The sequence below is a fragment of the Lactuca virosa genome, chromosome 8 (assembly GCF_052849685.1).
Source record: "Lactuca virosa cultivar CGN04683 chromosome 8, Lactuca_virosa_CGN04683_v6, whole genome shotgun sequence".
Taxonomy (NCBI): Eukaryota; Viridiplantae; Streptophyta; class Magnoliopsida; order Asterales; family Asteraceae; genus Lactuca; species Lactuca virosa.
The window spans coordinates 103,556,152-103,569,067 of NC_136433.1; the positions used below are offsets into that span (position 1 = coordinate 103,556,152).

General features: G+C 36.9%; 1 non-coding gene across 1 annotated transcript; it reads right to left on the reverse strand.

The window, feature by feature from the left end:
• Window positions 1–2,139: 2,139 nt before the first annotated feature.
• Window positions 2,140–2,246, reverse strand: LOC145135038 (small nucleolar RNA R71). Its single transcript, XR_013719518.1, has one exon. It is a non-coding gene; the product is annotated as a small nucleolar RNA R71 (small nucleolar RNA).
• Between the last annotated feature and the right edge of the window lie 10,670 nt (window positions 2,247–12,916).

Below are 12,916 nucleotides of genomic sequence, written 5' to 3' on the forward strand. Positions count from 1 at the left end.
TACTGTGACTCGCCGAGTTGTATGAACAACTCGTCGAGTCCATCTTCATAACTAAGGAGATTACCTTGGACTCGCCGAGTTCCTTCCTGGCACTCGTCGAGTACGATGAATTTCATGACCATTATGGACTCAGACTGACTGAGTCCCTTTCCAAACTCAACTCATACCCTTAACAGAAGGGTTTTGGGGCAAGAACTGGCCTGACTCGCCGAGTCCCATAACTGACTCGCCGAGCCTCTCTATGTCCAACGCTATTCAGACGATTTCAGACAAGCACCATGCATCCAAGACCCAGATCTAGCCTCCTAGGGTCGGGATGTCACACAAAGCTGCTACCTTTGCACCCATGCATGGCCCTTTTTGCTCAAAAGGCCATAATAACCACTTAATCTTTGCATGAGGAGGTATAATGGCATAAAGCTTCCACCTTTATGCCTTCACTTCTCTAAACACCTCTGGATCTGAAGGGATCTAGCTTGGGGACGTCCAAATCCCACAAGGCATTATTCTTGGTCCATAACTTCATAAAAAGGGACATAAATTGATCTAATCAAACTAGAAGTCAAGGAAGGAACTTGATTACCAAAATGAGCAGCAAATGGAGTGAATCTTCTCGATCTACTCCTTCCTCCTTGAACCTCCAACCTTCCTCTTGTTCTTCCAAGCTTCAAAATGCTTCACAACTCACAAAATGGCTCACAAACTCAAGGGAGGCTCTAGGGTTTTCGTTCTGGACTTGAGAGAGTATCAAGGGGGCTGATGAGAGGTTATAATGTTCCTTAAATAGGGTACAAGACCCGCATTTAGGGTTTTTCCCCAAACCTGGCCAACTCGCCGAGTCAGTCTTCTGACTCGTCGAGTAGGTCACTAAACCCACGACCAAATCGCGCTCCTACTCGTCGAGTCACCCATCTACTCGACGAGTCACTTCCTCATTTGAGGTTTTCTTCTCTTTCAAGGTCTCCTGAATTCGGGGTGTTACAAAATCAACCATAGGAATGAGTGAATCAAAATCTAAATGGAAGTCTCTTTTATCATATTGAATCTAATTGTTTTTCATTCTCCTTTAGTTGTTAATTGTCTTTTGTTTAAGAGTTTATTAACTGCTTAAGTTTCTAGTCTTGCAATACTAGAGAAAAACCCATTTTTATTACTTGTTTTATTTAGGTAATACTAGTATTTATTTTAATTGTTACCGTTCCATGTGTTCGATACCCTACTTGCTTGAACTATATTGCTAATCGATAGGTACACTGCCTTTTGTGTGTTTGTCTTTGTGTCTAAGTTAGTAGGATTAAAACTAGTACATTATACACGTATCAAGTTTGGCGCCGTTGCCGGGGAACGGTTCTAATAGTTAATTTTATTTGCTAGTGTTATCGATCCTTTGTGTGAGATTTATCTCACATAAAGTTATTAGTTTTTTATTTTTAATTTTCATTTGTGATTTTTCTGTTTTTGCATTGAACTCGCCGAGTCCATTACTGAACTCGACGAGTTGGTTGCGTTTTCAGTTTCGTTTTTACTTCGTTTTTGTTCGTGTTACGCGTGTTTTGTTTGTTTTGTTTCAGGAAGTTTATGACCAGAAGTTCAAGTTCTTCAGTAGTACCACCCGTTGAAGATCCGGAATCGATTATTCTCAAAAAGAAGGACAAGGCAATCGGAGAATCAAGCGGTTGTGACAAGAAGATAGAAGATCTCGAGTCGAACACACCTGAATTTGAAGAAAAAGGTGAACCCGAGCCAGAAGAAGAGATGGCTGACATCACAGACATACCCATGGGAGAATACAAGAGGAGAATGCGTGATGATACCGGGCCAGGACTTGTGCATCCCACAATTCCAACGACAACAAACTTTGAGTTGAAAGGTCACATACTCGCCCAGCTGAAGGACATCCCATTCTATGGGAAGGATCACGAAGACGCATACAAGCATATCGAAAAGTTCAACGACATAACCGACTACTTCAACATCCCTAATGTGCCTTGCGAGACTGTTCTACTTTGTATGCTACCGGTTACATTTAAGGGAGCCGCGAAAGATTGGCTAAAATCACTACCTCCAGGATCCATAACAACATGGGCTAAGATGCACGAAGAGTTCATTGATCAATTTTGCCCACCATCCAAAATAGAAAAGTTAAAGAAAGCCATTGCAAACTTTGAACAACAAGGAGGCGAATCACTCTATGAGGCGTGGGAAAGATACAAAGGCTTGTTGAGGAACTGCCCTCATAATGACCTAAACATTCAGCAAGAAGTCTTTATATTCTATGATGGGGTGAATGTGACAACCAGGCAGCTCCTTGACTCCCAAGGACCACTCACGAAGAAGGCACCTGCAGTTATAAAAGAATTGATTGAAGAATTCTCCAAGCACTCAAGAGAATATCATAACCCAAGGCACGACTCAACACGAGGAGTGGTGAATTGAGTTTCTGATGACATGGCGGCAGTGATGGCTAAGTTAGAGAGCATGGATCATAGGATGACAAAGATTGACCAATCCATCCAGGCCATCCGAGTGGGATGTGACAATTTTAACGGTCCCCACCTTACTAAAGATTGTGACTTTGACGAGAACGGGAACTGGAAAGCACAAGTTTGTTATTCGAGTGGCGACAGGTTTAATGACGATTGGAGGAAACCGAAAAAGGAATGGCTACCATATGATGAGTATAAGAAGGAAAAGGAGGAAAAGTATAGGCAATAGGCGAGAGGGTTCTATCAAAAGGAAGATCCGGTGCAAGAGAAAAAGACGGATTTTGAAGCCATGCTTGCACGTTTTGCGAGTGCATCCAAGAAAAGACATGATGCAGCCGATGCTGCTATAAGGGAGCAAAGAAAACATGATGAAAGAGCACCAAATTATGATGAAAGATCAACAAACTCTACTTCGGAATCAGAAGTCCTCAATCCTTAACATAGAGAAGCAACTCGGGCAGCTAGCGAAACAATTCAACGAAAGAACACCGGGCCGGAGTCTTACAGAAACGGGTGGTGTGCCCCTTCCTGTTGCGATTCTTGCAATGCATCTCTCGGCAAACTCCCTTGTGATGGAAGTTACACTTGTCACACTTCAGGAGTGTTCCAGAATATCGATTGGCTGGTGTTGGAGTGGCAGATGTTGTGGTTACTGGGGCTGTCACATGTTGTTGTCTCTTGGTAGGACCTTGAGTCGAACTGCTCCCTTTCTTGTTCCAGAATTTCTGCTTCTTGCTCTTAGGTTTGTGGTCAGGGATGTCCTTGTCGACAGACGCTCGCTGGTGCCCTTGATTATTACTACGTTTAGAATTGCCGATATTGCCTCCGCTTCCGCTGGCGTTGTTAGCATTGAGTGGTGCTATGACGGCTGTCATGGCGGCTGTGACCGCGACTTGAAAAGTGGCGGAGTCTATATGTAGGATCGGTGTTTCACCAGTGGGTTGGTTACTTCCATGTGAAGGCATGATTATGTTGCATGGCGATAACGAGCTCGTGAGTAACGATGGTCGTTGCTAGTTGCATTCTATCTATTTATATACACATATATAAATTTTGTGTTTTGCGGAACTATTCTCAATATTTCTGTCAACATTCATGAGATGTGTTTATGGTAGTGTGTAGAAGTAGGTATTGTACGAGTGTTAATTTCGCCCCTCCCAGTACTTCCCTCGCCCAAGCATGCTTAACTACGGAGTACTGATGGGATCGGGTGTATTACTGCTGGTATGATCGCACCCGATGGGTCTACGGGGAAGCATCTTTCTACTATACGGTTTTTAAGGATGAACGGTGGTAAGCCTTTAGTAGTGTTTACAAGTCGAGTGTTATTTAAACCTATGTTATCTTAGTTCTGAGTGTATCATGATCCGACTTTATGGCGTTTTGAAAACAATTCATAACAAAGGTCTATGTAAAATAACTTATGAATTTTTAGTAGTGACCATCCTTAATTGAAATTTTGTTACCTGATTTACTGTTACTAGTTGCAATGAAAGAGGCGATAAGCCTAACACATAGTGTGAGTAATGTAATCATTAAATCACTAGGTTATATTAGTTTATCAATTATTACTGTGACGTATACGGCGATTGGTCTCTTCGCATGTCTACTGAGTGATTTCCCCTGTTCTCTGTCCTTCCTATGATCGCCTTAGCTTCAGCGGTAAAGATCTGTTGTCTCTGGACATCCATATGGTGTTCTTGTTCTCTGTAGGTGTGTTGAATCTTTCCTTTTTCATGAATTGGGTTTTTTCAATGATCTCCATTACTTCGTGATGGAGAGTCTGACTCTGAATGCTCGGGCGAGCCCCTTATGTCTTCTCTTGCTAGGGTAAGGTTCAGTAATGATTATTTCGGTGCCTTTTTCTTTGGCTGATCCCTTCTCGGAATTTTCCTCATGGACCTCTTCTTGTTTTTCCTTGACCCCACTACTAACTGTTGTAGTGGAGTGGCTACATCTATCTACGTTGTTCGCGTGAGAATGGGAATGTCAAAATAATCTTATGAGAATAATAAAAACATTTCTAACAAAAATTTTATGGCGATCCTTACCGGGTCCTCCTATAATCACGCAATGTATGCAAGTTGTATATAACCAAGATCAAATATACCTTCGAATAAGTGATCCTACTCCAATACCACAACCAAACAAGGAACAAGTAGTAGAGCGATGATCAAAAATTCTAATTCTATAAAATCTCAATTATATATAACCCTGGGAGCATACACTCCGAAATTATAGACCTGCCAGTAAGGGTCTTTTAGTTTTCACATAAGTCAGTTATAGTGCATAAAATACTCCTATAGTATTTTAATTGTATGTCTGATTCTAAAGTTTCTTAGTATATGCACTTGGTAAGTTTTTAGGCTTGTTTTTATCTTATAATATTCTAAAATACTCCTGTAGTATTTTAAATTTATGCTTTGTTCTAGAGATTCTTTGTATATAGGGTTGGTAAGTTTTAGACTTGTCGCAACACCACAGTCACTCCCAAACACATGTTGGTCATATCTCGGATAAATATAGCTGATCAGATTATATTTATCCCAGATATTATTACATAGCTATCCAGGTTTAACCGTAGTGTCCAACTCATCCTAAATACTTTTATGTAGTTCTTACTGTGATACTATTTCTAGTGTATATGTATACTTCTCATAAAATACTTACATTTTAAAAGTATACTTTTTAGTCAGAGCACTACGACCCCCATTTTATTTATAGTTGTATATCTTTTATGGGTTGATATACTGAGTTCACTATAAACAATGCTCTGATACCAATCTGTCACACCCCCAAACCGGAACGGCGGAAAAGTTTGGGGGCGAAGGACGTCATGTATAGTATCACAACAATTGAATAATAGTAATCAAAGCAACAACAACCATTGTATTAATAATATAGTGTTTACATTGTATTCAAATCACATATGATCGACTCCAAAAGTAATTAGCAAAATAAAGACTTGAAGCTACTATGCTCCGTCTTCTAGAACCTGCGCGAGTACCTGTCTACTAGTGTCCTGAGAATACAAGTGGTTTTGAAAGTGTCATCATTAAAGTTGGTGAGTTCATAAGCATTTTGTTTTAGAAAGCATGTTCTTTGTTCTTTGAAAACCTTAGTGTGTTCCTCCAGAAAATCCTATATTTTCTGATGTAATGAATGTAAGAAATGTGTCCCATGATAGTTCCTTCTACAAGTACTTAGCGGATACGAGCTATATACAATTTGGATCGAGAAGACAATCGACTGTGTGGTTCTGCCCTAAGCCCACAACCAAACAAGGAACAGGAAATGAAGCGGAAATCACACATTCCACTGTTTGTCGGATCTTCATTATGTATAACCCTGACGCATTCACTAGGTACTTATAAAATTAACATCAATGGTTCTTTTTGAAATGTAAGTATATTCTTCCAGAAAATCCTGTATTTTCTGATGTATTGAAATGTAAGTTCTGTTGACTCGTATTTGGAAAAGTAATGTAATACGGTTGTGTTTGTAATGCAACCCTTTTTGTATGCTTGTACCTTGTTATACGTTCTTTCAGAAAAGTATGTTTTGTACTAGAAAATAGCATACTGTACTTGTATATAGTGACCTGACCCATACTTGTTTCCCCTTATGATTACTTAGTGTATACAGGTCATGTATAACCAATATCGAATAGATAGTAAACTGCGTGAATCTGCTCTAAGCCCACAACCAAACAAGGAACAAGAAATGAAGTGGAAATCACCCATCCTACTACTTATCGGACCCTATAAATATAAGTAACCTTTAACGCATAAACTAAGGAATCATAGTGTTAACATTATAGGCCCCTTCAAATTTGTATGTTCATGTTACTTGTAAAACGGTGTGGCCTTATTATTAGAATAAAAACCTATGAAGTAGTGTTAATCCCGTAAACATCGTTTAGTTGATACTATTGTGAGTTTCATATATCCATACTAATATGACCTAGTGGCCTCCACGACGTTCTTCAGGCGTTGGTATATTATGACATTTGTCACCCCAGGCCTGCCGGCCTAGCTGTTGCAAGCAGCCCAGGTGTGGGATTGTCAGTCACGTATAGATCTATACACAAATTTCACGCTCTCCATCCAGGAGACTCTTGTTATATTTTATAGGACTTGAACCGGTACCCAGATGGGTACCCCGAAGTAGTGCCTCACAACTCTATATTAACTAGTTTACGTGTAGCGTTATAGTGTTCTCTTGTACTTGAAGTTGTATGTATTACCTAGTAATAGTGTACTTTGTAATGTAAAATAATTATACTTAAATAATTATTTAGTAGTGTATCCTTGAATCATTGTAATAGAGTTGTGTTCTTGAAATCGTAAGATAGCATAGTGTCTTCCAAACCATACCTATTATAGTTTAAATGTATGTCTTGTTCTGTGTATTGCACTTAGCAAAATAGTGGAGTAGTTCACAAACTATACCAATTATAGTTTGAAAGTAATGTTCGGTAATGTACTAGAAACTTTTGTAATTAAATGTTTGTATAAAGTAGTAGTAAGCAGAAACTTGTGATAAACACCCTCTTGCTCGACATGTTACAAAAGGGTTAAAATATATAAACGTATGTTTTATTATAAAATGTATTGATAAATCGTTTTGAATCAATTGCAAATGGTTTTGAAATCGTTTGAATATTAACACAAGAATCCTTGTGTTTTACCTGTATTCCCCCCTAAAAATTATTGAAAAATAGTGAAAACGTAGGGGTATGAACTCACCTTGAACGTGTGTGCTCGGTTGAGTCGCGAAGTGCTAACGATGATCCTTAGACTAGCGTACGCGCGAATAACGTTATCCCAAAAATAATTATATTCGACGTCGTATTTAAATTAATAAGATATTAATTTAAATAACGAATTAAATAATGTTGGAAATAATAATTAAAGTGTTAAAAAACACTTTAATCATGTAAGGAACACTTACAATAATTATTTGGAAATGTTGCAAAGTGTTTTTGGTTGGTAAAATGGGTTTACGGTTGGACCTATGGGTTTACGGTTTGATCTTGGTGTTCTTGAGTGAATGTTTGAAGATTTGAAGATCATATGAAGATTTGAAGGTGGGTTTGAATGTTCTTGATGGGAATATGAAGATTTGAAGGAATCTGAGCGTAATCTCTTGAAGATTGAGAGAAAAGGGGGTGTTCACGGATGGTAGTTGAGAGGATTTTGGGGGGTGTTTACGGATGGAAAATGTGTGAAATGAAAGTGTTTTCGCCAAAACACTTATATATAGGGGTTGTTCACGGTTTAGAGCTTCTAGAAGGGGGTGTTTACGGATTTAAGTCAAAAGGATAAAGGGTTTTCGGATTTTGGTCAAAGGAAAAAGGGTTCACGGCCTTGGTTTACACTCTTTAGGGTGTTCACGGTTTGGGTTTTCACCCATTAAGGTGTTTACGTTTTGGGATTTGATTCCCAAAACCGAAAACACTTATATACCCTTTTAATTCCTTTAATTAATTCAAGTATAGCCCCTTAATTTGCACTAGTGTAAATTTGATTTGCTTTAGTATAATTCTATGTTAAGTATGAAGTTTATACTACCCTACTTCAATATGGTTTTCCACATAAGTTTGTATATAAGTTAAATGAACAAGCCCTAAGGCTTTAGATAATGCAATGCAACAAGGATTGCAATGTGGTTTCACTTGTTCTAGGTTAGGGTTTAGGCTTTGCTAGGTCTAAAATTTTAAGTTGTGATACGTACCAACCTCCCTTGCCATTCCTAGGTCGAGCCATACGCGATACGCAAAAATGAAGAGTACAAGAAGCTTTTACAGCACGTAAAGGCCCTCCAAGTTAACATTTCGTTCCTTGAAGCAATAACATAAATTCCCAAATGTGCAAGATCCCGTAAAGAACTCCTTACAAATAGGAAGAATATGGAGGATGTCTCATATATAGTGTTGAATGAAATTTGTTCAGCCGCTATGATGAATGAACTACCAGAAAAGATGGGAGATCCAGGTAGCATAACTTTGCCTTGTCAATTTGGAAATTCGACTGCTACTTATGCATTGGATGATTCGGGGGATAGTTGTGACATGTACCAACCTCCCTTGCCATTCCCAGGTCGAGCCATACGCGATAGGCAAAAATGAAGAGTACAAGAAGTTTTTAGAGCACGTAAAGGCCCTCCAAGTTGACATTTCGTTCCTTGAAGCAATAAAACAAATGCCCAAATGTGCAAGATTCCTTAAAGAACTCCTTACAAATAGGAAGAATATGGAGGATGTCTCATATATAGTGTTGAATGAAATTTGTTCAGCCGCTATGATGAATGAACTACCAGAAAAGATGGGAGATCCAGGTAGCATAACTTTACCTTGTCAATTTGGAAATTCGATTGCTACTTATGCATTGGATGATTCGGGGGCTAGTGTAAACCTCATGCCATACTCATTCTTCAAGAAGTTGAACCTTCCAGAACCAAATCCCATCCATATGGAAATCCATCTAGCTAACAATACAATAACCTATCCAATGGGTATTTGCGAGGATCTTCTAGTCAAGGTGGATAAGTTGGTATTTCCTGCTGATTTCATAGTCTTAGATATGGAAGAAGATCATAAAGTTCCACTTATTCTTGGAAGGCCATTTTTAAACACTGTGTGTGCTATAGTGGATGTGTGAGAATCAAAGCTCACTCTTCGAGTGGGAGATGATTCAGTAACCTTTGGGGTCGATCAAGAGATGAAGCAATCAAGGTCAAGTGAATACAAGATTTCCTCAATGGATTTGGATGATGAATTGTTAGAAAAAGAGCTAGCACTTTGGCATGAAAACAATTCAAAGCAATTCACATTCTCTTCAGAAGAAGACTTTGATGCCCCAAAAACTTGATACATTTATAATGTACTAGTTTTAATCCTACTAACTTAGACACAAAGACAAACACACGAAAGGCAGTGTACCTATCGATTAACAATATAGTTCAAGCAAGTAGGGTATCGAACACAGGGAACGGTAACAATTAAAATAAATACTAGTATTACCTAAATAAAACAAGTAATAAAAAGGGGGTTTTCTCTAGTATTGCAAGACTAGAAACTTAAGCAATTAATAAAATCTTAAACAAAAGACAATTAACAACTAACGGAGAATGAAAAACAATTAGATTCAATAAGATAAAAGAGACTTCCATTTAGATTTTTATTCACTTATTCCTATGGTTGATTTCGTGGCAAGTGCAATGGATTAATATATCAATGATTACCGATTTATAATGTAATTAGGTTCATGTTCACTATTACTAATCCTTTAGCAAACAAGTTAATTCAAACAGTGATCAAGTGATTAAACTAACAAGTTTCCTAATGTTCAGTTCAAATCAAGTAAGACTTGTAATATTAGTCAACTAAATTGGTCATTCAATTAACTCATATGTGGTTGGTCATCACATATGCTCACACATTGACTTACTTATTTTCTAGTTAACCCTAGGTTCATGTTCACGAAAAGATTTGGGAGATTGTTAAGGATAGGGGAGTAAACGAGCCAAGCTACTTGTGAGATACTCGGGATCGTCTCGTTAAAAGCTCGACTCAAAACCGATTTTAAACGAGCCCGAGCCGAGCTCAAGCTTAATCTTAAGCTCGTTTATTAAATGAGCTCGAGCTCAAGCCTATGTCACTAAGCTCGATTAGGCCCGCGAGCCTAAACGAGCCTTTGTATAATATAATTTATTATTATTTTTATATATTAAAATAAAAACATATTTGGGGAATTAGGGATTTAAGGTATTAGTAAACGAGCTCCTTAATGAGCTCGAGCCGAGCTTAAGCATATTTTGGCACGTCAAACAAAAAACAAACCGAGCTCGAGTCGAGCTTGTATAATTCTTTATGAGCTCGAGTCGAGCTCAGTACAAGAAAGCTCAAATCGAGCCTTCAGGCTCGACTCGTTTGCACCGCTAGTTAAGGAATACCCAAAATGAAATAAAACGGACACATTTTCGGAACAACGATCCAAGAGGTCTCGCGGCTCAGGTTTGGTCAATGTTTTTCGGACGCACTCACGAACATCGACCTCAATGCGGACACGGATGAGCTACCGGACGAACTCAACAACATCAAAGAGATCTCCCCGCCTCGACGACCAATAGGGCGCGACAAAGTGAGGCGGGCTCAACGACATGCGGAGGAAAGCAAAAGTAGACTTTGAGAGCAAGCGGAAATGAAACAGAAATTTGACGCCCACAATGAAATCGCACTTAAAAGATATGAGTTGCAACGTGAGAATTTGGAGTTCCTTCGTCGAGAAGCCGAGGAATATCGCATGACGAAGGATTTGACAATTCTTCAAACTAGCGAGGATAATATGCCACCGAGACGAACGGAAGTTCTCCGAAAAATGAAGGCTAAGATCGAGCAGAGATATTTAGGCGAATAATATTGTATCAGTTTTATGTTTTTAAAATTATTAAAACTATCGTATGTTTTTGGTCAATGTTTTTTTCTTCCTTTGTGATGTTGTTTTTATTTTTAAAATGGTATGTTTAATTAAGTATTTAATTTAATTATGTTTTTTTAAAAATATTATGACATAAATTAAAAAAAATAAAACAAATTAGGAAAATAGAAATTAAAAACGTCAAAAAATAAAATAAAATAAAAAATGTAGGTGTTATCACATGTTATTTGATGTTGTCCATTTCCATATTGGATGTTATAACACCAAAAGTGTGACTAAGATGATGATGTGAACATTTTGGGTGTGATAAAATGCTCTTACACCCAATAGCTTAAAAACTTCCTCCTAATTTTCTTCAAGCAATCAATGACTTTCAAAGAAGCCTTAAAAAAAAAGGAAGGTTGTTTAAGACCGATTTAACAATGTAAGACGCCCAAAAGAAATATTATTAAGCCTTCCAAGAAGATAATTTCATGTTGAATTTATCCACAATAGATCTCTAATGCTTGGCTAATTTCATGTTAGCACCAATCGGAAGACCAAGGTAATTAAACGGAAATTTCCCAGCCCCACACAATACTAGCAAGATTAACTTTAAGCCCCGTCGCCATAAAGAAGCACCTTCAGAGCCTATTAAGATTAATTAGGTTCATCTCGAACCATTCTCCAATAAAAGTAACATCCATAGATAAGATGAGATAAGATAGTATCATTATAAGGAAGAGTAATATCCTAAAAGAGATGTTGATAATACTAAGACCTTCCAAGACTAAAGATAAAAAGAAAAGGGCCTAAATGGTCACCTTGTCTACCGCCCCTCTAACCATTATTAAATGTACCAAAAGTTATAATATTCTTTTGGAAAATATCGATTCTTACATTCTATTTTGCCATCTAGATTAGACTATCTCCAACCCATCTTCATTCCCCCCATAAATTGAATAAAAAATTAGGTAAATAGTATTGTATCTCCAACCCTATTTCATTTTCTATCTTATTTTTTACCCTAAAAAATATATTTATAGAATATTCCATTTATGTAACTTTTATATATATATATATATATATATATATATATATATATATATATATATATATATATATTATCAAATACACCCTCTACTAATTAGCTTTTAATAAATATATACGTGCCCTAACATAATATTACAAGTATTAAATATTACATTTAAATTATAATTAATAGATAATAATAAACTAAAAAAAATTTAATACGGGCCCTAGAAACGAATATAAAAAACATTAATTAAAATGTTAATTATAAAAAATATTACTATAATTAAATATAATAAATATTAATTATAAATAATATTATTTATAATTAATGTATTTTACATTTAATTATGATAATATTACATATAATTAATATTTATCATGATAATATTTTTTATAATTAAAATTTCAATTAATGTTTTTTATATGGACGTAATGGCACATATTAGAAAATCCAAACTAAAAATGTATAAAATAAAAAAAGGACTAAAATTATCAACCATAATTTCAACTATATTTTTAGAAGTATGATAATATTCCCCCAGAAATATCTCCAAAAACTGAAAATGGGATCTGGTTGTAAAAGAATAAGGAAAAAAATGGAGAAAAAATATCGGAGATGCCCCATGTTCCATCGACTTAATCGAAAAATAGAAACTTAACCTAAATGTCAAGAATATAAATCTAGATCCAAGTATATGTAATTGCAGACAAGATGAAAGGATCACCAATACTTAACACGTTACACATTCCGCACAGTAAATGTCATAAAACAACAATCTAAATAAACCCATTAATGTCGTCTATCTCTCATCCCACAATATATGTACCATTTACACACATAATCAACATCTATTTCTTGGTTTTAATGCCATTTGACCCATTAATAGCTCCTGATGAATCTTTACAAGCTTTTTTTGCCAGTTTTTCTTGTAGTGCCTTTGCATCCCTGCTCCAAGAAACCCCCCAAATCAACCA